The sequence below is a fragment of the Podarcis erhardii genome, assembly GCF_964252035.2.
Source record: "Podarcis erhardii genome assembly, chromosome: 3".
In the NCBI taxonomy this organism is placed as follows: Eukaryota; Metazoa; Chordata; class Lepidosauria; order Squamata; family Lacertidae; genus Podarcis; species Podarcis erhardii.
This window is the reverse complement of record NC_138507.1, coordinates 89,624,524-89,650,042: the sequence shown is the minus strand read 5'-3', so window position 1 is coordinate 89,650,042 and position 25,519 is coordinate 89,624,524. Positions and strand designations below refer to the sequence as shown.

The 25,519-nt window shown below is 41.1% G+C and overlaps 1 protein-coding gene and 1 long non-coding RNA gene across 2 annotated transcripts in view; one reads left to right on the top strand and one right to left on the bottom strand.

The window, feature by feature from the left end:
* The window catches only part of BABAM2 (BRISC and BRCA1 A complex member 2), a 128,948-nt gene that overhangs the window by 45,735 nt on the left and 57,694 nt on the right, over positions 1-25,519 (bottom strand). The gene's annotated exons all lie outside the window — the stretch shown is intronic.
* Positions 1-25,519, top strand: part of LOC309337606 — a 144,520-nt gene that overhangs the window by 102,554 nt on the left and 16,447 nt on the right. The window lies entirely within an intron of this gene.

Here is a 25,519-nt window from a genome sequence, read left to right as displayed (position 1 = left end):
TGAAGTTGAACGTTGGAAGACTTCTTAGTTAAACTTTGGAAGTCTCTCCCAAGGGAAGCAGAGATGGCCTCCAACCTAAACAGCTTTAAAGGAGAATTAGGCAAATTCATGGAGGAGACAGCTATCAAAGGCTTCTAGCCACGATGCCTATGCTTTGCCTCCACTATTGAAGGCAGTAATGCTTTCAGGTATGAGCTGCTGGAAATCACAAGAGGGGGAAGTACTCTTGTGTTCAGGTTCTGCTTGCTGTTGGGAATTTCATTCCTCCGTGCTGCAGATGTGTGATTGCTGTGGTCACCTGTCTGTGTTTACATTCTGGTTTCCCACAGGCATCTGGTTGGCCAGTGTAAGAACAGGATGCTGGACTAGATGGGCCATGGCCTGATCCAGCAGCCTCTTCTCATGTTTTTATATGTTTACGTACAATATGGAGCCACTGCTGAAGCATCGTTTTGGGTACGGGGGAGTCAGGCTCCAATCTATGCTCAGTAACAAAGAGCACTTATTGACTTTGGACAAGTCTCTAAATGTCCTGTACACAGCTGCTGTGTGCAATCCTGTCTAGAAAAGGCTGTCTTTCCACCTTCTGGATTCAAGAACTTGGAACTTTTTGTATACTATATTTAGTAAACCAACAATCCGAACAAGAAGAGCAAATGTGGCAGGCAGATAGTGGTTATAATTTATTAATCACTACTATAAGCATCCTGGGCTCTCTATTTTTCAGAAAAACACACCTATTTGATATTTTATACAAGGAAAAAAATTAACCCAGTTCTGCATACTTTAACTTTCTGAAGGACACAAGAACACTGGATTTATGGTTGTCTTGGGCAATTTGCAAAGGTAAGGCAAGTTCCACTTAATACAATGGTTTTATGCTCATGAAATGTAAAAGGCAGTGTCTTGTCAACAGAATAAGACCTGTTTTGAAAGTTCTACAATTAATAGTTAACAAGAGATCTCCCATGTGTTGAAGGGCAATGTTTCTTCATCACTTTTAAAACATGATGCAAATATCTGCAAGAACAAGGAAATAGCACCAACACATCTAGAGGGAGTAAAGAAAAAGATTAGATTGCATAAAGCACAAATGCTGATAAAGGTCTTAGCTGTAGCAATGAACAGCACGTGGCATATTTGATCTCACTATCCTTAGTGCTAACTCCTGTGTTACAAGAATTTTAAGGTCTTATATATATATATATAAAATAGATGTTCATAAATGTACCAAGTAAACACATACAAATATGTAAACCACATGTCAGAAACTTACAGAAAGGCCCTGAAACCATTTTCTCTCTTCCAAAATGACCTCAAATATTTCTCTGCAAGGTTGAAGGAAATGGGAAATCTCACCATTGTCTCTTTGCTCACAAATCCTGTCTTAATCGCATATTTAAAACAAAATAAAAAAATTCCTTCCAGTAGCACCTTAAAGACCAACTGAGTTAGTTCTACGTATGAGCTTTCGTGTGCATGCACACTTCTTCAGATACACTGAAACAGAAGTCACCGGACCTTTCTATATAGTGAGAAGGTGGGGAGGGGTATTACTCAGAAGGGTGGTGGGAATGGGTGATTGGCAGATAGCTGCGATGAGCCTGTTGACGACTCTTAACGACTGCAATAGGTCTAACAGGAAAAAGCAAGGGGTGAGAAGGTTCACCCCTTCTCACCCCTTCTCACCCCTTGCTTTTTCCTGTTAGACCTATTGCAGTCGTTAAGAGTCGTCAACAGGCTCATCGCAGCTATCTGCCAATCACCCATTCCCACCACCCTTCTGAGTAATACCCCTCCCCACCTTCTCACTATATAGAAAGGTCCGGTGACTTCTGTTTCAGTGTATCTGAAGAAGTGTGCATGCACACGAAAGCTCATACCTAGAACTAACTCAGTTGGTCTTTAAGGTGCTACTGGAAGGAATTTTTTTATTTTGTTTTGACCATGGCAGACCAACACGGCTACCTATCTGTAACTCGCATATTTAAGATATGAATATAGCGAGCCTGTGACCTGGACTCAGGAACTGAGTATTTACCATTACAAAGGAATCACCAGACTGCCCAAATAATGTAATCAGTTATCATTCTCAGGTAACCTGCAGACAGGTTTTCTGCTGTAGACCGCCTCTTCTGTGATGTATCTATGATGTATTGGGGGTGGTGGTCTTGGGCTCCAGGGTGGGCCATTCAAAATGTCTATATAAGTGCTTGCACGACATTGTTTTGGGTCCCCCCCCCCTCCTGTGTGTGTGGGAGGGAGCACTCTGTTGCAACAGCTTTAATAAAGATCAGGCTTACTAGCTGCTTTGCTTCTCAATATTCTCTGGTTAGTCTCTGTTACTTTCTCCTACCGATAGAGAACCTACAAAAGGACTATATGGGCTCTTGGATACCCCATAGGGGAAAAGGAGCAGTTTTCCCCCTCATAACACCTGCAACACAAATGAGTGCTTGGGACTGGTGATGTTCTATCCAGGCACGTGGAAAACAGGCTTCAAATGGCAACACTTGAATAGCAGAAGGAGGAAATCAAGTCCCATTCCAAGTTGTCTGAAGACCTTTCAAGACTTATGTACGTATGTGTTTCCATAGCTCTCTAGTCCAGGAAGGAGGACATGAAATAAACCAAACTTTTCTAGTTTCCTTATCTCATTGGTTCTCTAGGCAGCTGGGTTGTCTAGAAAGCTGGCAGTAATAATACTAGAACCCAGGATCATCCAATGAATTTGAATGTTGGAAGATTCAGGACAGGCAAAAGGAAGTACTTCCTTGTGCAGCACATTGTTAAGCTATGGAACTTGCTGCCACACCCTTTAGTAATGACCACCAACTTGGACAGTTTTATAAGAGCATTAGACAAATTTATGAAGGAAAAAGCTATCAGTAGCTAATAGTAAAGATTGCTTTGTACTACCGCCACCTCCAGTATCATACTATTCTGCTATAAACCTCCCCATTAACTGCCGTCATTTTCAAAGACCCCACTCAGGCTGCTGATGCCATCAGAAGTAGGATAATGGGAAAGGCTTTTCAGTGATGATACACAATTGGAACTAATTCCCAAACATGGCATCTCCTTTGTTATCTTTTAGGTGGCAGGTGAATTCCACCCTGCTCTCTGAAACTTTTAAAGGTATTTAAGAGCCTTTTAACTACTCATTCAACCTTTTTTAAAAAACAAAACAAAACACTCTAGGAAGACATGGCATGGTCACTATGGGAAAGATTCTCCAAAACTGATCCCTTAAGTTGATCCTTAGACTGGGTAGAACCCAGCAAATTCTTGGACTTGGGGAAGGGGAGAGACACACAAAATCACTTAAGAGGCCAAATCAGGCCTGCAGCCCAGGGAGCTCCTCACCCCTAGCCTGACTGCTAACTATAACAATAGACTAGACTAGAATTAGATCATATCAGAAGCAAGTAATAAATAAATTATCTCTGTTGCTTCACGGTTAATTCAGGATGTTTTACTTTCATATTGAATCCTTACATGATTTGTTTTGTTATGTTTCAAAACGCATCAATATGGCTTGCAAAAGCAAAAAGATGGGGTAAAATACCTAAATAAATGAATCAAGCATTGACTCAGTAACTTCTAATGCTTAAAAAAAATAAAATCTGAACAGCAAATATTTAACCCAATTTATGCGTCTGTCACTATGATTACGAGTTCTGTGCTATTTTAAGCAATCAAGTGACTGCACTATTCTCAGGAGGCTGGGAATGCTAAGCTTTTTAATAAACTATAACCGGAAATTCTTATTTTTTCCATCAACAATAAAATCAAGGGTGGTCTTATCAATGCAAACTAGACTCATGACTGCCTACAGCCTCTATCAGGAGTATTTACAGCTATGTATATTTTAGAAACCCCTTCATGGATCACTGCCTTGTTGTGGTGAAGGGGCTTGAATAACTCAGAGAAGCTATGAGCTACGCCGTGCAGGGCCACCCAAGACAAACAGGTCACAGCCGAGAGTTTAGACTAAATGTGATCCACCTGGAGGAGGAACTGGCAAACCACTCCAGTATTTTGCCAAGAAAACTCCACGGACATAAAAAGGAGAAGCTTTGAGAAGAAAGTGAGAGTTTCCAAGGCATGCTCTTGCTCATGGGGTCACGGACAGTCAAACACGACTAAGACGACTAAACAACAAAAGCATTTTAGAAAAGATGTGAAATCCCATCCTGACAGCATGAGCATGGGGGGCTTCCATTCATAACCAAGGTTATGATGCATGCACACAAAAGCTCATACCAATAACAAACTTATTGTTGGTCTCTAAGGTGCTACTGGAAGGATTTTTTTTTAATTTTGCTTCGACTACAGCAGACCAACATGGCTACCTACCTGTAATTAATCTGAGGCAGCTTTTTAGCAAATTAAATGTTTTTTAATCACTGACTGAATTTATATACCAACTCTCCTCTGCGAGAAGCCCAAACTAACCTATTTAGATACTGCAACCCTAATGACGCACCACAAAAGACAGGTGGTAAGAAACAGCAGTTTTAATCAAACTGTCAACAAAATAAAATAATAAATTCATAGATGGGAGAAAACCAAAAAGGAATACAGACTAATGTTCCTGGACAGATTAAACTGCCCATTCTAAATGAATAACCATGTCAAATGTCTGGCTAAGCAAGCAGCAAATTGTATTCTTTCTGGGCCATATCTTTCAGATCCATCAAAAGGACAACAATAGCCTGAAGTTAATTATTTAGCTTTCAGGAAAGAGGTCAAGGGAAATAGTCATCTGATTTTCATTATCTCAGTGAGGTTAGATTGAAGTGCCCAAAGTATGCCTTTCACAAACGAAACCAGCTTAAGAAAAGTGGTCTTTTCTTCAGAAATGACAGTGATAGAAGAAATCATTCTTTAGGGGACACCATAATATACCTGACCACACTGCCCTGTTCCTTAACTTTTCTACTGCCCCCCCCCCATGTGATGTTTGAATCTATAAAATAAATCCAGGTATTTCTGCCGCTCCCAGAAAAGCACTAAATATAAACCAATTTCCACTTTTTGAAAAACTGACTGTTTAAGACACATTCATATTTGTGATTATTCTTCCAGTATGCACTGTGTGTAAACTTTAAACCTTGACAATTAAAAAAATGAAAAATGAAAGTCGCTAGAAGGGACAATTTTTTTATATATATAAAAAAGCATATAAATCACAACTGCTACTTCATAAAATTTCATTTCATGAAATTGATTTCACAGAGCAAAGAAACGGCAAAGGGGGCATTATTACTACAGAAGCATTTTAGTTGCATAAATGATTTTGCTGCAAAAAGGAAACCAAACGACTTCACTTTATGAACCACAAACAAGTGAAAATCATGTTTTAGGGTGAAATCCAACAGCCCAGGTCTGCCAGAAGAACGAACACCATTGATGCCACAGATTCCTCCTCCCCCTGAAGCTCCCTATGTACTTCCTGAAATCTGGTCTGGAAAGCTTGAGCCCCTCTGGAGCAGATTTGGAGGGTGCAGGGAAAGGAGAGGAAGGGGAAATCTGCTGACATGACACAGGATGTCACTTGAGCGATATGCTATCAAGTGATGCTTGTGAATGTCTGTAGAAGCAATGCGACATAGTGGGAAAATTTTGGACACAGACCAGGCAGACCTGGCTTTGATGCCCCAAGCAGCTACAAAGGAAGGATCTGGGGCAATAATTGTCTCTTAACTCTGCCTACTGAACGGAGTTGTTCTGATTATAAACATGGAGAAAATCTTGCACATGACACTCTGAACCACATTACTGCTAACCATCTTCCATCTTCATTACTGTTGTTGTTTAGTCGTTTAGTCGTGTCCGACTCTTCGTGACCTCATGGACCAGAGCATGCCAGGCACTCCTGTCTTCCACCGCCTCCTGCAGCTTGGTCAAACTCATGTTAGTAGCTTTGAGAACACTGTCCAACCATCTCGTCCTCTGTCGTCCCCTTCTCCTTGTGCCCTTCATCTTTCCCAACATCAGGGTCTTCTCCAGGGAGTCTTCTCTTCTCATGAGGTGGCCAAAGTATTGGAGCCTCAGCTTCACAATCTGTCCTTCCAGTGAGCACTCAGGGCTGATTTCCTTAAGAATGGAGAGGTTTGATCTTCTTGCAGTCCATGAGACTCTCAAGAGTCTCCTCCAGCACCAGAATTCAAAAGCATCAATTCTTTGGTGATCAGCCTTCTTTATGGTCCAGCTCTCACTTCCATACGTTACTAATGGGAAAACCATAGCTTTAACAATACGGACCTTTGTTGGCAAGGTGATGTCTCTGCTTTTTAAGATGCTGTCTAGGTTTGTCATTGCCTTTCTTCCAAGAAGCAGGCGTCTTTTAATTTCGTGACTGCTGTCACAATCTGCAGTGATCATGGAGCCCAAGAAAGTAAAATCTCTCACTGCCTTCATTTCTTCCCCTTCTATTTGCCAGGAGGTGATGGGCCCAGTGGCCATGATCTTCGTTTTTTTGATGTTGAGCTTCAGACCATATTTTGTGCTCTCCTCTTTCACCCTCCTCACTTTCTGCCATCAAGGTTGTGTCATCTGCATATCTGAGGTTGTTGATATTTCTTCTGGCAATCTTAATTCCGGCTTGAGATTCATCCAGCCCAGTCTTTTGCATGATGAATTCCACATATAAGTTAAATAAGCAGAGAGACAATATACAGCCTTGCCATACTCCTTTCCCAATTTTGAACCAATCAGTTATTCCATATCCAGTTCTAACTGTAGCTTCTTGTCCCACATAGAGACTTCTCAGGAAACAGATGAGGTGATCAGGCACTCCCATTTCTTTAAGAACTTGTCGTAGTTTGCTGTGGTAGACACAGTCAAAGGCTTTGCATAGTCAATGAAGCAGAAGTAGATGTTTTTCTGGAACTCTCTAGCTTTCTCCATAATCCAGCACATGTTTGCAATTTGGTCTCTGGTTCCTCTGCCCCTTCGAAATCCAGCTTGCACTTCTGCGAGTTATCGGTCCACATACTGCTTAAGCCTGCCTTGCAGAATTTTAAGCATAACCTTGCTAGCATGTGAAATGAGTGCAACTCTGTGGTAGTTGGAGCATTCTTTGGCAATCTTCATTACTACCTGTTGTTTATTTAAGGACTTTTCTGCTTGCCATCACGCTGTGTTTCATATGATATCTGAAGGCCCTGGAACCAATTCCTTGTCCTGCGAAAAAGTGTTCTTGCATTTAAAACTAATAATATTTGCATTCTCATTGGCGGAAAACAACAACAACAATGGTCAATGTTAAATATCAGTGGCTTGCTACTAATGACCACCAAGAATATAACTGAAAGCAGGACAGATATTAAGTGCCGGCAAAAAAAAAAGTGTCAGAAATGTTGAACTTAACAAAATAAAAAAAATCCTTCCAGTAGCACCTTAAAGACCAACTAAGTTAGTTCTTGGTATGAGCTTTCGTGTGCATGCACACTTCTTCAGATACATAGCTTCAGTGTATCTGAAGAAGTGTGCATGCACACAAAAGCTCATACCAAGAACTAACTTAGTTGGTCTTTAAGGTGCTACTGGAAGGAATTTTTTTATTTTGTTTTGACTATGGCAGACCAACACGGCTACCTATCTGTAAGTTGAACTTAACATTCACCTTGGGAATAAAAAGGGTCATTCCCAGTCACCACCTTGTCTGAATGAAACACACATAACTATGGGTCCCAAGAAAGGCTCCTAATTCTGAAACGCCACTCAGCCATTGTAACAAGGTGTGTGCCCTTTATCCCAGTAGGAAGGAGAGAGCTGGAGTCCTCTAGTCATTTCCCTGCCTGTCTTATCTAAGTAAATGTACTCAGGAATCAGGTGTTAGTTGCTTTCTTATGTCAGAAGATTATAGAAACTGTAGACTCTCACCAAGCTGAGAAGACTTTATGGCCTTGGGCCATTTTTAAACTTGCTCACACACAAAACAACTGAGTTCTCAGTCTCCTTCAAGCAGAACCTCACCTTCCTTTTCTTTTCCTCCTTTCAATAGCAGCAGCTTAGTTTGGGAACATCAGCTTAGTTTTCAAAGCGGGAGGCAGGCCTTCCTAGGGACATTGCAGCAGTTGCCAACAAAGCATTCACTTCTTTTTGATCTTTCCCACTATGTGCCTTTTCCAAGACAGCAGACAGAGTGGCAGCCCCTCCTAACCAGTAAATGCTGTGCACATTTTTAATTATTATTTCGCGAGTGCCTACAGTAACTAGGCGTTGTACATAAAACAAATTAAGACACAGCTCCCGTGCACAGGCGTACCGTCTAAAAGCAGGAACAGACAGTTACTGCAGCCAACTTACCCACACAAGTGGGTGTAATGGAGGAAGAGATTCGTCGAGGGTTACTACTTCTCTTCTGATATTAAGTGTGCAGGAGCAGTTATTCGTGTGGCCAACTCTGTCTGAATAATGCTGTTTGCCTTTCAACGAACAAGGTCCTTCTCCTTACAAAACAGCACAATTCAACAAGGAATTTAAGGGCTTTATGAATGTTTCGGTCGTATAAAGTACACGCCCCAGCAACTTTAAATAGTTAAACTATGGAACTTGTTGCCACAAGATGTGGCAATGGCCATCGACTTTGATAGCTTAAGAAATTCATGGGGAATAAGGCTATATTAATGGCAACCAGTCATGATGGTTGTGTTTTGCTGCCAGTTTCATGGGGCAGTATGCTGCGAATAACAAGGATGTTGGACTAAATAGCACGAGTGTTGGACAAAATGGCCCTTTTGCTTGATCCCGCAGGGGTCTTGTCATGTTCTTACATGAAATTATAGAGAGACCACAGGGACGTTTAGAGGTATGGTCAGATTTTAAGGCCAGATTTTAGGGCCCGAGTGGCACACTTAAAGCTGATAGTGCACCAGAAACGGAAAGTATAATAATATGTGGTACTGCAGCCAATACTAACCTGAGATCCTCAACAGGCAGCTTGATACAATAATGTCTTAAAACCATAGGAGGTAGCAGTAAAAACATATTCTTGAAGCACAGTACAGTTCAGGAAAAAATAATCTGAGAGGATGCTTTGTAAACTCTGTGGCAGTTTAAGTGGTTTGCACTATTATTCTCCTCAATACAGGCACTGTGTGTCCATAAGAAAGTTCTTTGCCGTAACTTTGGGATTCCCAACATGGTGTTTGTGGGTGCTGTGGGGCTCCGAGCCATTTTTCTCAGCACCTGCTGAGCCCCTTGTGTCTCCGGATTTATGTATTTTTAAAGAGATGAAGGTTTTGTTTTTTTTTTTCTAATCTTGGGTGGCACTGGGCTACTCAAAAGTGTAGTGTGGTTATCCACCCCAACCTCTTCTCTCATTTTCTCCAGAATGCTTCTGGGCTCAAGTGGTTCTGGAAGACATCCGTAGGAAGGGAGGAGGAGGAGGAGGAGGAGGAGGAGGAGGAGAGTCGGGCAGCTGAGGGAATGGCCTTGTCTTGCCTTCTATTCTACACCTGAAATTCTTCAGAAAAGGAAAAGGAAATACCGGTATATGCTACTGCCTGGCAAGTCCTGGAAGAACTACAGGGTGTGTGTTTGTCTTTTGTGCGTGTATAGGGGATGACCATGTTTTGTTTGCTTTTTTGTTATTTCATTGGGGAAGGGGATTGCTTGCTTATTTTGGTTTAGTTAGGAGGGCAGTCTACAAGCTTCATTTGTTCTGTCTTTTTTGGGGGGATGCCTGCTTTTTTTGCCTATGTTCTCTTCACTTTGGGATTTGTGGGGATGTTTCACCTATTGTTTTGGAGAGCAGGTGCTTCTGAACACTGCCATTTTTTATTCCGCGAAATGGGGATTTTGTGGTTCCATTAACACTTTCTTAGCGTTCCAAAATGTGCCTCTGGACCCAAAAAGATTGGGGACCCCTGCATGAAAAGGCATGATTTTGGGAAGGAGCTGTAGCTCACAGGGAAAGAACGCAAGGTATGCAAGCAGAAGGCCTTAGGTTCAATCCCTGGTGAACCGCTCTGAGATCTGTGGATGAAGGGAGGTATACAAATTTAGCAAACAAACAAAGAAACCATGGAGAGACATCACTAATCAGTGTAGGCAACACTAAGCTAGACAGACCAGTGGTCTAACTCAGTATAAACCTATTCTCTAGCTCTGTCGGCAAGAGAATATTAACTTTGCTTTCTACAACATTTGCAAAAGGAAGCTCATAGAGATGGGGTAATCCTGCATGCCTTGGGGTAGATGTAGGTTGATATGCTGGTGTGTGTGTGTGTGTGTGTGTGTGTGTGTGTGTGTGTGTGTGTTTTAATAAAACAGGCAACAATGTATTATATTTGCTCCATGCAGGGAATTAGTTCTAGGTTTGAGACTGGAGTTTGGTAAAATAAACAAAACCCTGCACGGGCATATGCTTCTACCCATAAACATGGTTTTGCCCAGGCAGGCAAACTATCCAGTACTGACTCAAGTTCAGAAATTTCTGTAATCATATATTCACTATATATTAAAACTGAAATAATCAGAAAACAGCACTGGGGCTCTTGTAAACTATTTGGTTAGATGTTTACCCTGCTCTAAGATTTTAAATAATGCTATGCCTGTACATAAGAAACTTTTTGTATTGGGTTATTTAACCACAAGACGCTTATCCCTTCACCTGGCTAATGTTCAAGCATTAATATTGCTATTAATTGAAGGCATGGCTCTTTGTCTAGAATTATTTCTTTACCAGCACACATGCTGGTAAATTCTCTAAATACACACACTACGCGCTGTTTCATTGTGAAATTGCAGCTTATTTCAGGGATAGGTAATATTGAGAGAGAGTATGTCTGAAACTTAATGGCAGCCTGAGATAAGAAATTAAGAAATACACAGGAGTGCTCTTCCCTCTCATTTCTACATTTTTTTAAAAATGGCAAGTACTTTTTGATCTCCATCTGTATTTCTTACTATTTCCCCTTTCTTTTTTATTACTAAGCAGTTCCTTTCATCTTTTTCTTTCTTTCAGATTTCTCACTTTTTATACATTACCCCATTTTGTACAGATGACTTAAGAAACCACATCACAACAAGGAATGTGACCACAAAATCTGCTTTTGAGACTCCCTATTCCAAATTCGTCATCCATTTACCAGTTTCAGACGCATTTGCCCATACCTTATCCTCCATATCATATTGCTAATAGGGCCGTATTTCTGCTTTTATCTGTAGTAATAACAACAAAACAACAGAAGTCTGATCCTGTCTGCCCAAGTCAAGCATTTGCAAGTTTTGCCACAGCAAGATTCCAGGAACCGAACACATACAGGTTTGGGAGGTTCAGGCCTCCCAAATGACTGGCAACCAAAAGCACCAGGCAAGTTTTTACTTAGCTTCCCACCCTGCTTCTTCAGAAGAGGAAAACAGATCTTGAGGAAAACGGGGTGGAGGTGGTGGTTCTAGACAAGTCAGAGCCAGCGTCAATATACAGCTGCTGGTCAGAAGTGCTGCCAGAAGGGTCATAGAGGAGCTTATGCTTCATCTAAAGCACTTTCTTGTGTCTCTTTATGAGATGACCCACATCTTATTCGTGCACTTCGCAGATCACAGTAAACCATCGTTAATGACACCTTTATGGGCTGCTACCAAATGCAGAAAACAAGCCATACTCTGTCCAAAAGAAGCATGGTTTGCCTCGCTGCAACAAATACCCATCAATTTGTCAAAAACAAACTTTGGTCACAGGCTATGCTTTGCTGGGTGCAAACAAATCATGACTCCTTGTTTCAGAGGTAATTCTAAATCAGGGATTGTGGTTTGTTTCCTCCATGTGCTATCAGGAAGGAGACAATCAACCCAGAAAAGTGTGATTATGGAAAACGATTAACTGTGGTTTACTGTGATGTGTCAACAAGGCCACTGAGAAGCTCTGATTTACATATCCAATTTTACAATGTCTCCAGCACACTCTCCACTAAGTAGCAAATCCTATACTACAATGGCCAGACAAAGGGGTGTCTGTGGTTTTTGGAGCTACGGTTAATCGGGTGTTGCACAATGAGGCATTCAGTGAGATATGCAGGCAAAGGATTAAGATGTGTTATTAAGTTCCACTGCTGTACTTAAGAGGTCCCCCTGCTATGTGGATAGGAGAGGGAATCCCATGTATATCCCTAAATTTTAACTTAGTTTTTGTCATACAAGCAACAGTGACAGATACAGACAAACAGAAGCCAGAAAATACATCCTCAGCATATGGTAAACCTGCCTATATATATAGGTGTTTTAGTGCTATCCGTAAAATTATTTTGGATGTTACACAACATTTCAGCCTCTGATTTCTTGGAGGGATACAAACATAACAAGTATAGAAATTGAACAATTCATGTTGGTTAAACAGCCTTTTCATAGATCAGAGGCTTGTAATCTGTTTTGGGATGCCCATCCGGAAATTATCAGTAAATGTCCTAGAAGCAACAACTATGGGTTGCACCTGAAAACCAGATGAACGTGAATGTGTATGATGTACAGGCAGGAGGAAGCTGTGCAAAAACCACCTGGAAGATTATTTTGGCCTTTTGTCACTTGTACTGATTCTGTTTTGGAATCAGCAGAATCACTACTACCATTCTCTGTCAAATTGGTAATTATTATTGTTGTTGAAAATGAAGGCACCTTAAACTGCTAGCCTGGCTGTCTTGTCCTTGATCAAGAACAATCCCACCCCAGATGAGATACGGCAGCAGAGAAGAGGATAGGGCAGAGATTTGGCACACCACTCTCACAGACAGCTGACTTGATGTTGGAATCCTCACAGGAGGGGGCTCTATAGAGAGACCCTCCTTCCTCACCCATGTCAGTGGTGGGTATTGAAAGCTCATGAAATGTATGAGGAAATTTAACAAATTAAGATGCTCATGGGAATAAATTATTCCATGAAGGAAACAGCTGCTGTAATAAAATGGATATATTACATATATTTGCATGCAACTTCAAAGGAGCTTCTCGGCAAATACAGGTTCTTGCTTCCCTTAAACCAGGAAATATCCAGCCAGCTGTAGCCTATTTCCCTTGCAAATGTAGTATTTGTTTGTTACATTTCTTTGTATTCCTCAAGAAGTTTGTTACGGCCACACAATGACCTTGTGAACTAGATTTTCCACATCTAAACCTAACATTCTAGCTACTAGAATAACTTGGAGCTATTCTTGTGGCACTGCAAAATAGAAGGCAGATGGGATTTATTTATGTGGTAACATTTGTGCACCACCCATAACTTCCATGTTCTGAGCAGCAGGCAATATAACTTACTGTACATATAGTTTTGGACCAGCTGAAGTTTCTAGACTGTTCTCAAAGGGAGCTTCATGTAAAATTCTTTGCAGCAATGCAAATGGGAGGTTACCAGGGCATGGATGATGGTAGCAAGGCTAGAGTTCGCACAGCAAATCTTTCCCTTCGTCCCTCCTGCAGTTTCTTACATGTCTTAAAAACTTCTTCAGGGGGTCATAGAGACCTACAGAACATTACGGGCTGCAGTGGAAGGAGAAGAATCACCTGAAATCAGGTGAAGAAATCTTACATTAGCACAGCTCTCCTCATGCAAGATTCTTCCACCTGATTTCAGATGATTCCCCTTCCCATTTCATCCCCATACAACCCAAATAAAATTTTCAGTAGATTCCTCCTGAGTCTCTGGGAAAGTTTTTCAGGAAATACAGGGGTCTGCAGATGAGAGGAGGAAAATATTGGCTGCATGAGCTACCATCTGCTCATGCAACCATTGGATACAACCCAATATCCTTTGAGGAAATGATAATTTATTGAGTATCACATTTTGCAGTCCGGAAGGTTGTGAACCACGTAAACTAGCAGTGCTGTTGTTTTAGGTTCGCAAATGCTGCCATCAGATCCCCTCCAGTTTAAGTGGGGGAAAGAATGGGTGTGGATATTTGTTAAAACTTTGCTAGTTAAGAAGCAGACATAATATATGAATTTACACTGAGTGATCTTCAAATCATTTTGATTTTTTTGTTCTCTTCAATTCATTTTGCTGAGAAATCTCTGCAAAATTATATGAAGCTTAACTATACATTTTCAGCATTTTGCTGTAGCAAGGTAACATGTTTGAGTTTAATCTTAGGAAAGTAAAGTCTTGCAAAGTGTCCCAACTGTTTACTGGAAACTGACTATATTGTATTAAGCCTTGATAAAATCATGTGAGATATCACAAACAAAATCAAGCCTGAGGATTCTAACCCTATTTACGTGCCTGATGGATATCATGAATTTCACAACTGAACTTTAAAAACAGAAGAACAATTTAATTTTCATTAACACAGACAAACTTTAATTTTCATAGCTTCTCTCTTACCACCGTAACTCTTTCCCCTGCAAAAATACATTGATGCCTCATATGCCTGCATTCTGTCCTGATGAATCTTTCAGAACTGGATGTGTGAAATGACCTGCAGTTTAGAATACTTCCCCATAATTCCAAATAACAACTAAAGGAAGATAAACAGATATCAAAAGGGGAGACAGCCCAATCTGATTATCTGGATAGGCCATTTTCTGGTTCACAGTGAGAAGCAACTTTTCAAAGTCCCCAAGGATAGAATTGACAATTGCCAGTATAAATCAAAAGAAACCCAAGATTTTAATGCTGCTGGGACCAGGTGACCAGTGGGCCCCCATCCTCTGCATAGCATAGAATGCTGACTGGAGGCTTGAGGAGACAGGAACAGGATGAGACAGAAAAACAAAGAAGGGGGATTGAAAGAGATTGGTCTGAAGCTTCTTTGGTAAAAGGGCAAAGATTTATACTACCTGAGGAGAAACCAGAGGCTTCATGCTGCAATATTTGGTTGCAGGACACCCCTCCCTTGTCTAGAAATATCTACATGTGATTATAGCTCCACACTATTTTATTCATCATCATCATCACCATCGCCATCACAAAGAAGTGGCTGACATTTTCCATGCCATGTGGCATAGAATATTTCTGAAAGACAACATGAAACATCAGAGACTCTATAATGAGAGAGAGAATGAACTACTGATGCAATCAAAAGAACAGAAAATGAAAATTAAGCTCAGAAAATAAGCTTAACCCATTACTCATGGGACAAGAAACCACCAGTAAACACTTGTCTGCCGGGTAGCATACAGAATGCCAGCAAAGTCTGTAAAATTAGCAGGGACAGCTGGAGACAGGAGAGGTATACCACAGAGTTTACCATAAAGACTTCTGCAATCTAGTCTGATGGGAAGAATGTGCTCTCTTTGTCTCTTCTTGCCTAAAAGAATGTTAACCAATAAACACACCTTTCAGGGAAATCATCAAATGGAAGGTGGGCAAGGGCAAGAATGAAAACAAGGAAGAAAGTCGAGAAAACACACAAACACAAGCAACAAAGCCCCAGTGGCCAATTTTAGTGAATAAAAACTTATTCAGAAGGGTGTATATCCACATGGTGACGGAATGAAGGAGAAAGGGCCAATAACTGCCCCATCTCATGTCCTACTGCCCCACACTACAAAAGGGGAACAGGAAAGCAGGGGTTGGGAGTGGGAGGTAAGCTGAAGGCAGAGGAAGGGAATCCAGCACATCTTTATCAGGTGAAGTGCTGAATTTGAACACAGCACATAACCAAGGCACAGCACAGTGGACGCTCGGGTTGCGAACGTGATCTGTGCGGGAGGCACACTCGCAACCCACAGCGCTGTGTCAAAGCGTGATTTAGCGCTTCTGCACATGCGCTGAAACCCGGAAGTAAACCGTTCCGGTACTTCCAGGTTTGGCACGGTGCGCAACCTGAAAACGCGCAACCTGAAGCATCTGTAACCCAAGTATGACTGTACATACCTAAACACAACTAATTTGCATTATGTTGAGATACCAGCTATGAGATGGTTGCTGTATCAGATTATTTAGCATTACTTAGTGATCATGAATAGCCTTGTAAGCAATACTAGGTATGGGGGGTGGAGCTCATTCCCACACCCACCCAAATTTTTGCTACTCTTGTCAGAATTCTAATTTCCTTAAAAATTTCTCATATGTTTCTCTTAAACATGAGCTTTCCAATCTGCTGCAAAATTTTGCTCTCAAGCTTGTGAACCCCAAGGGAAAAAAAATGTCCCTGGTCTTGGCTTAAACCAACATTTCCCAAAGCAAAAGCTTTTACTTTACCCTTGGCCAAATAATCATGGAGAACTATCTGCATAACTGTTCTTGCATTTGTTTACAATCAATATGTATTTTACTCAACCGATTGTTTTCTAGCATTTTAGGTACCATTATGCTTGACTATTGCACCCAACAGGGCTAACCGCATACACTACGGCTGACATTTCTTCAAAAGTAAAATAAAATAAAAAATGACAAACTTTATTGCTAAGGCCACCAAGTTGCTTTTATGCCATCTGCATATGCAGATGAAGAACAGAGGTCTAGAGCCCCTGTAAACTTACCACTGAAATATTATCAGAAATATAAAAATGGTTAATTTTTTAGTATAGATTCTAGTGACAGATTGTAAATTGGATAATTTATTAACTATTCTTATTTTATTGATATTCTTTGGCTGCATCCCACACACAATGACTAGGGAGTAAGCCCCATTGAACGCAATGAGACTTATTTCTGAGTAAACACACAGAGGTTTGTACTGTTGTAACATATTTCTCTGCAACACTGCCAAGAATATTACTGGTATTATTAAAGAATACCATTCCAAAAAGCCCCGCTTCAGATACTGCATTAATTTTGCATCTTTCTCTAGTCCCTTGATAATTGGGTGGTGCTGTTTGAGTAGGATTTTTGAATTTCAGATGGAGAATTATGTTCTAAGTGTACATACAGTGGTGCCTCGCAAGACGAAATTAATCCGTTCCTTGAGGCTCTTCGTATAGCGGTTTTTTCGTCTTGCGAAGCAAGCCCATTGACAACTTAGCGGATTAGCGCTTTTAGCGGTTTAGCGGCTTTTAGCGGATCAGCTGATAAGCGGGCTTATCAGCGGATCAGCTGATAAGCGGCTTAGGGCTTAGGAAAAGGGGGGGGAAAGGGAAAAAACCCCGCAGGAACTCGCAAGACATTTTCGTCTTGCAAAGCAAGCCCATAGGGAAATTCGTTTTGCGAAGCGCCTCCAAAACGGAAAACCCTTTCGTCTAGCAGGTTTTCCGTCTTGCGAGGCGTTCGTCTTGCGGGGCACCACTGTACTAACTTTCTTATCCTTCTCTCAGTGCTCAAAGGAAATAATGGTAAGTGAAATGCTTTCATCTTCTCCCCCCCCCCCCGACAAAGTATCCAGAAAGAACAGATCAGTATCCTCCTTGCATCAGCAGCATTAATGCTTTCATATACTTCAACCATTTTAGAATCTGGATTACCCAGGTGGAAAAATCAAAGCTAGAGACGGAATTGTTAGAGCCTAAGACTAAAGTACTTTCAAAAATGTATAACCTGCTGCTGAAATGGAATACACAAGATGAAACGGTCAAATCGGCTATGATAAAGTGGGCACAGGACATTGGATATAACATTATGTTTGAAGACTGGGAGAGGTTGTGGACTACTGGGCTGAAGTTTACTGCATGTAATGCTTTGAAAGAAAATGTTATGAAAATGATATATAGATGGTATCTGACCCCAGTCAAACTTGCAAAAATATACCACTTGTCTGATAACAAATGTTGGAAGTGTAAGGAAAATGAAGGAACATTCTTTCACCTCTGGTGGACCTGCCCTAGAGTGAAGGCTTTCTGGGAAATGATATATAATGAGTTGAAAAAGGTATTTAAGTATACCTTCCCTAAGAAACCAGAGGCCTTTCTTTTGGGCATGGTCGGCCAGAATGTGTTAAAGAAGGATCGAACATTTTTTATGTATGCAACAACAGCAGCACGGATACTTGTCGCCAGGCATTGGAAAACACAAGATCTACCCACACTGGAAGAGTGGCAGATGCAACTGATAGACTATATGGAACTGGCTGAGATGACCGGCAGAATCCGAGACCTGGGAGAGGAGACGGTGGAAGAAGACTGAAAGAAATTTAAGATTTATTTACAAAAATAAATTGTATGAATGTTAAGAAGGATGCTAGAGTATAAACAACTGGGCACCATTGAGTTTAAGGAAGTGAATTATGAAGATAAGATAAATTTAAGAAATGATAAAAATTTTGGAATATGTGGGTTATATCTAAATTTTTTAAGATTTGAACAAAACGATAGTCAAAATTTGAGATATAACATTGGAAAATTAGCGATGAAGATTAAAAATAAGGGGATAAATTTGCTGAATAAAACTATAACCAGGAATGCAGGAGCGGGAGATGTGAGGGAGTCCAAAGAAGTGAAAAGATCTATGTTAAGAGATGTGATATTGTATTGTTTTATTGATATTCTGATTTAAACAAAAAATTGTTAATAAAAAATATTAAAAAAAAAAAAATAGAATCTGGATTACCGGGATTGCATTGGAAAAACTTGCCTGCCATACCAGAAATTTTTTAAAAGGAGTTTCAGAGCAAACTTGCATTATGGATTTCCCACAGATTTCCCCTCATTTTAGAGGTTAAAACACAGGTACTGCTTAGTCTATAGTAACAATTTACTATAATGCCAAACAATGAGATTAATTCCTCATGGTGATAGACATAAATACAAACACTTATTGTGGGTATATGTATATGTTGTTTAATTACAAAGGAATCAAAGAAATTCCTGTAAATGCCTCACTAAAGGAAGTATTTTTAGCTTTATTTACCTGAATCTGAACTCTTTTCTTGAAAAATATGCTGTTCATTCCCGTAAAACAGTGATGTTGGTGATTTACAAACAACAGAAGTAGGATTGGTGTGCAAAGCCATATGCCTTAAGCAGGGCTGCTGCCATACATCAATGGGCATTTGGCATGATGCCACCAATGGGCCAACCTGGGCCCCTACCCAGTGTTGCTGCATGCTGCTTCCACCCCTGTATATTTCTCCACTGCTTGTCACTCATCTCGCCCTAAACTGGGCCGACCTGGGAAGGTGGCGGAGGCTGGTACCTTCCACTACCACTTTTAAGTATAAGCCGGCAGTCTCTGATGGCAAACTGTCATGTCTGAATACCCAAAATGCAATGCCTGACCCAATGTGGGTAATGGGATATGGCAAATGGCCACTGCAGATTGGAGCTGACTGCTGGCTTGGCTCGCATTCGAAAGCACTGCTGCCTCACAGACCAGCAGGCAAAACAAGCCTAGAAGGGAAAGGTAAGAAACCATTGACGGTAAGCAGCAGCAGTGCCCTGCCACGCTGTGAGTCAAAGGTGGCATTTCACCACGGCCCTGGTATTGCGAGTGCCAGGGACCTCAGCAGGTACCCAGTCAGATCTGGGGACAGGATTGCATAGCCAATGCAAAGTGAAACCACTGTCAGCTGGTGGGTGGGCATGGTTTAGGGGGGAAAGGTAAAGGGACCCCTGACCGTTAGGTCCAGTTGCGGACGACTCTGGGGTTCCGGAACTCATCTCACTTTACTAGCCGAGGGAGCCAGCTTACAGCTTCTGGGTCATGTGGCCAGCATGACTAATCCGCTTCTGGCGAAGCAGAGCAACGCACGGAAATGCCGTTTACCTTCCCACAGGGGCGGAACCTATTTATCTACTTGCACTTCAACGTGCTTTCAATCTGCTAGGTGGGCAGGAGCAGGGACCAAGCAACAGGAGCTCACCCCATCACGGGGATTCAAACCGCCGACCTTATGATCGGCAAGCTCTAGGCTGTGTGGTTTAGACCACAGCGCCACCCACGTCCTTGGAAAAGGACGGAATAGGAGAAAGAGGTTCCCTATTGCTGATTGACTCCCGACTGCAAAAATGCATTAACTAGTTTTTCAAAGTTAAGACAAAGTCATGCAATATGACTTCAACATGAAAAGTGCAGTAGCATATAAAGATGTGCACAAGATAATTAATACAACTATTAACTGAATGATTTAAGGGATGCGGGTGGCGCTGTGGGTAAAACCTCAGCGCCTAGGACTTGCCGATCGCATGGTCGGCGGTTCAAATCCCCGCGGCGGGGTGCGCTTCCGTCGTTCGGTCCCAGCGCCTGCCAACCTAGCAGTTCGAAAGCACCTCCGGGAGCAAGTAGATAAATAGGGACCGCTTACCAGCGGGAAGGTAAACAGCGTTCCGTGTGCTGCGCTGGCTCGCCAGATGCAGCTTGTCACACTGGCCACATGACCCGGAAGTGTCTGCGGACAGCGCTGGCTCCCAGCCTATAGAGTGAGTGCACAACCCTAGAGTCTGGCAAGACTGGCCCGTATGGGCAGGGGTACCTTTACCTTTATTAACTGAATGATAGGAGATCACAATCTTGTTTCATAAGAACTACATGCTACTTCAATACTACATGAGGCGTTTCTATAGTTGAATTGATAAAAATTCAACTACAGACCTATCCAATGTCAGAGTAAACCCACTGAAATTGATGGGCTTCTCATTTTAATGGGTCTACTCCAAGCGTCACTTACTTGGGATATCACTCAAAAAGGTTATAAGCAAAAGAGAGAAAGGCTTGAGATGGAAAAAGAAATTGGGAGAGAGGATTGTTTGTGACCCATTGTTTAAACTTTTTCCTTTGAAGGGAATAAATTATATGACATGCAACAGGAGGTTTTGGGTTTTTATTTCTCAAAGAAGTCATTACACATTTAACAAGTTTTGCAATATATTTAGTGATCCTTATATGACATACAGAATTGCAAAAGGTGCTATTAGACCTAGAATGGCACCAGAAGATCTGTCAGACAGTTTATTGGTTATATAAAATCATGCCCAGGAAAGCAATTTTAAATATATACTGTGGGAAACAATTCTCAGTGGCATTTTTTTAAGAAATAAGTATATTCTTGTTTTTCTTTACTAGTTCACAGATTTCCACAGCTCTGTGGAATATATTCCCTGAGGGCTGATTCTGGCATTTCAAGTAGATGGTTAAAAAGGCTGACTTGTTTGTATATTGAATGATTAAATACATCTGAAATGTGTAATTTTTTGTTCTGGTTTCTCAGTTTTAATTATTTTATGGTTTTGGATTTAGCAAGCTGCCTTGAAACACATTTGAGTGAACAAATACATGTTAATAGCAGTACAGTATTTCTGGGAATATGTAAGAATACTAATCCCAAAGATACACTATAGCAGTAATGTAACAGCCCATAACGACTCCAGAAAAAGTTTCCCTGACTTTTGGTTCCCCAGATGATCAAAAACCAAGTGATTGGCTTGTTTTTGACAATTGTGTGGTTTCCTGCACTGCTGTACTGGCTTTTCTGTATGTTGATTATATTGGCGAGTTTTAATTGTATTTGTTAGCTTAAAATTTTTATTATATTTTAATGTTCTATTGGGTAAACTGCTCTTGGATTTTTAAATTTTTTTTTTTTTAATGCAGAGTGCTTTATAAATACAAACAAGTTCCTCTAAGCAATTTAGCTTAGAGTCCTCTACAGTAAGGACTGTGGGAATTTTGCAGTCAAAGTGGAAACACTTTTTAGACACATTAGTTTCACTGGAACAGAGCTAAGCATGGGGTTAAACCTTTCCCCGTTGAAATACAGATGTGCCTTTTGAATTTGCAAATGTAAAGAATGTGTGAACATTGGTGTTTATCTCATGTAAGCTAGGAACAGTAAGACAAAGGCGAAGGCCAAGCCACAGAAAAATATGTAGTACGAAGAAAGCAAAACAATAATGGGACAACACCCGAAGCCTTAGATCAGTGATGGCCAAACTTGGACCTCCAGCTGTTTTTGGACTACAACTCCCATCATCCCTAGCTAACAAGACCAGTGGTCAGGGATGATGGGAGTTGTAGTCCCAAAAATATCTGGATGGCCAAGTTTGGTCATCACTGCCTTAGATGAACTTTCTCCAAAAGGTAAGTTTACGGTAAATTCATTTATCCCTGTCATGCATGCCCGTGAAGCCCACCTAGACAGAAAAGCAACAGTATATAGGCGTATAGCTGACAATTTTTCATTTTTGGTGAACCTGCAAGTAACCAAGGAGCAGATTCACAATGGCATTGAGATGCTGATGCAAAAGTATCCAAAGGATGTTGACCTTAGTCTAGTCGATGAACTCTTGCACTTCCACCCATACGTCAAACAAGCTTATCCTGAAAAAGAATATTTCAGCCACCAAGATAAGTATCAAATAATATTCCAGGAGAAAATTCAGACAGCTTTTCCAAACGTGGAAACAATTTTCAGTTTGTTATTGTGTTTAATCGTTACAAACTGTTCTGGCGAAAGATCATTTTCTAGACTAATAACCTGTGCCCTCTGCCTTATTTCAAGCAGCTCACAGAGATGAGGAGAATGGCAAAGAGGCAGCAGGGATGTGGTGGCAAATAGAGTGAGCTATACAATCCTGCCATGCTTCACCTCCTAACTGCTTGCTCCCATTGGACCATAACCTTTCACGTGAAAAATGTTATCCATCCCTGGCTTAAAGATTGCCACAGAGAAGAAAGAAGGAGTGGAAATTTTCCTCTATTGCTACAGACAAAGCAGATTTCCTCATCAACTTGCGCAATTTCATATCCAAGCTCATTTTTTCATTCCTACCCTGAAATTTTGGCCCTTACCATGCATCAATGTACAAGCAAATGGGTGAGTCAAACCACCTAAAAAGTTGATAACATCAAAAAGAATGCACTGCCAAAGGTTCCCAGAATGGCTTGCACAATTCCAACACAGCAAAACAAACAAACAAACACCTAACGCAGCTCCATCTGGAAAAGGCAAGGATAGAATAACACAGTGGTACCTCTAGATACGAATGGGATCCGTTCCGGAGCCCCGTTCGCATCTAGAGGTAAACGTAACTAGCGACGGTACATCTGAGCATGTGCGCATCGCTTTTCGACGCTTCTGCGCATGTGCGTGACGTCATTTTGAGCATCTGCACATGCGCAAGCGGCGAAACCCGGAACAAACATGCTCCATTACTTCCAGGTTGCCGAGGAGCGCAACTCGAACGCGCTCAACCCGAAGCGTATTTAACCCGAGGTATGACTGTACATGCAAAAACAGTACTTCAACACACTAACTCAGGGGTAGTCAATGTGGTGTCGTTCAGATGTAGCAGGACAACCCTCATTCCTGACCATTGGTCATGATGGCTAGAGATGATGGAAGCTGGTGCCCAACAACATCTGAAGGGTAGCAGCTTGACTACTTCTGCTCTAAAAAGGCTGAAATCTTATAAGGCCTTGGAAAATAAAAGGGTGTTGATCTGGTGCCAAAAAGATATCAGATTCAGCATCAGGTGAGCCTCACTAGGGGAAGGCATTCAAAAGCCAGGATGACACAACTGAAAAAGACCACCCTCTTCACTTCTGAAGGCAGTGGGACACAAAGAATTGCCTCTGCAAATTTCATGTGGGAGAAGGTGGTCAATAAGCCAGCTGACTATGAAACACGTTGTGGGGAATTCATTTTGTGACATTTTGCATCCTGCTAATCAATACTGACACTTTACAAGCATCAATGGTAGGTAGAGATGGAAGTTATCCTTCTTTTCATAGAGAAAAAGGTTTGGTATTGGTAAGCACACGACAGATTCCAACCTTATGTATGAAGTAATTGTTAGGTAAAAAGGTTTGGGTTAGATCTGGGGAAATGTTTTCTTAAAGCAATGATAGTTCAGCAACAGAACATGTAGCAGAACAGAAAGAAGTATTCATATATATAAAATTTTAATTAGTTTTCCAATATACCCCCAATAATAACAAATTAGAACAGTAACAATAACAATTAATTCCCAAAGTATACAATTATCAAAATGCCAATCAACTTCCAATCAATACATTTTAGTTAAAGTGGCTCCCCACATGGTGGTTTGGATGCATTTCCGATATTATATCACTTAATTAATGTCAGTTACATTTCAGTTATAATAACCCCTTAGTCAACAGCTACATAATTAATGATTTCCATTCATGATGTTACAATATAAAAATTTATAAAGCTTCAAGTGAGGAACTTAAACTATTATCTTTATTCTGCCCTGCGTGTGAAAACTATCATGTTCCTGGAGATTCCTTCTGTCCATGTATGGCGTTGTCTCTTTCACTTCCCAGCTATTGTTTTCTCCCATCGTGACTTGGGGCAGAACTGAATCTCAAAGTTTCTCAGAGGTCTTATCTCTCCGTCCCTTTGTTTCAATGTCTCGGAACAGGCAACAGTCTGCTAGAAACCATTCTGCCTCACTAGGAAAACATGTCACAGATCTTTGCCATTTCTCCGCAGACTAGGAAAAGGTGGGCAGTTTTTGAACGCACTGAAGATTTAATATTCCTTTCCAACTCCCAGAATCTCTGCATCATTCTTATCACAGCCCCCAAATTCTTTTCCTTCCAGCTAGAGATTTATAGCCCGATTAAATTTTATCTTAGATTACATTCCGTCAGAAGCACACACAAATCTCGGTCTCTTTTTCCTTGTCTGTTGTTTTTAAATGGAGGTGAGGGCAATTACTCTGTCATTCCAACACAGTCATACTTGAGCTTTCCTTTCCCCTCCTTTCTTCATTTCAGATCACATGCAGTTTCCATTTTTGCTTGTTAATATCAATATTACCCCAATGCCCCTTCTTCACTTGTAAATACATTTTTTATCTTGTATTCCGGAGAGGGTTGCCGAATCATAAATATATAAAAGCAGCTTAGAATAAACAAACTGTGGGCTTCCCTCTCTCCAACTGACTCTTGCGCCGAAGAAAATCTTATCTCAATTCAAACCTTTGTTCCATGTGGCTGATATATTTTACAGTATGCTGTTGCAACCCTTTTCCATCATGCAGAAAGCCAATTAAAGATCCAATGAAACAGAGAACCTCTGCTTCTTAATGATGACATGGGAGGGCTTTTGCCAGGCAAAATGCTTTTGCACTTGGTGCCTTCCTGCCTCCCACATTCCATCAACTACGTGCTCTGTCCATCACTACCAGCTGCTACAGGAATACCTGACTATTCTAAGCTCTGTGTCTATTCTGCCTCCATTGCCTCCAAAGCTGTCACTCAAGGGTGTGTCATAAAGTTTGGAGGAGAGAAAAACCCACTATGACATGGGCGTAGTTATGACAACTGAGATACAATAGAAAAAACATTTACGATAACTGAACAACTGGGAAACAACTTTGATTGGTAGCATATTTAAAGAGCAATCAGGATAGTACATGAAGGTTAGTCTGAGCAAGTCACCTTGGTTAATATGTGATCTTACAAGGCCACAAGCAACTTGCAAACCAGCATCACTCTCATTCCACCCCTATCAAATATAATTACAGGGGGGAAAGAAAGCTAACCAGAAACCAATCCAAGAGATTGTTTTCAACCCAGAGAAGCAATTTATTCAAAATGATTTTTTTTTCAAATCCCCAAATTACTGTCAAGGATGGTGGGGTGGGGGGAGAATTCAAGCATAACATGGAGATAGGAAATCTTCCAAAGCGAATGGTACAGATGAATGCTTGAAGGCTGTTGGGAGTTACTAGCAAA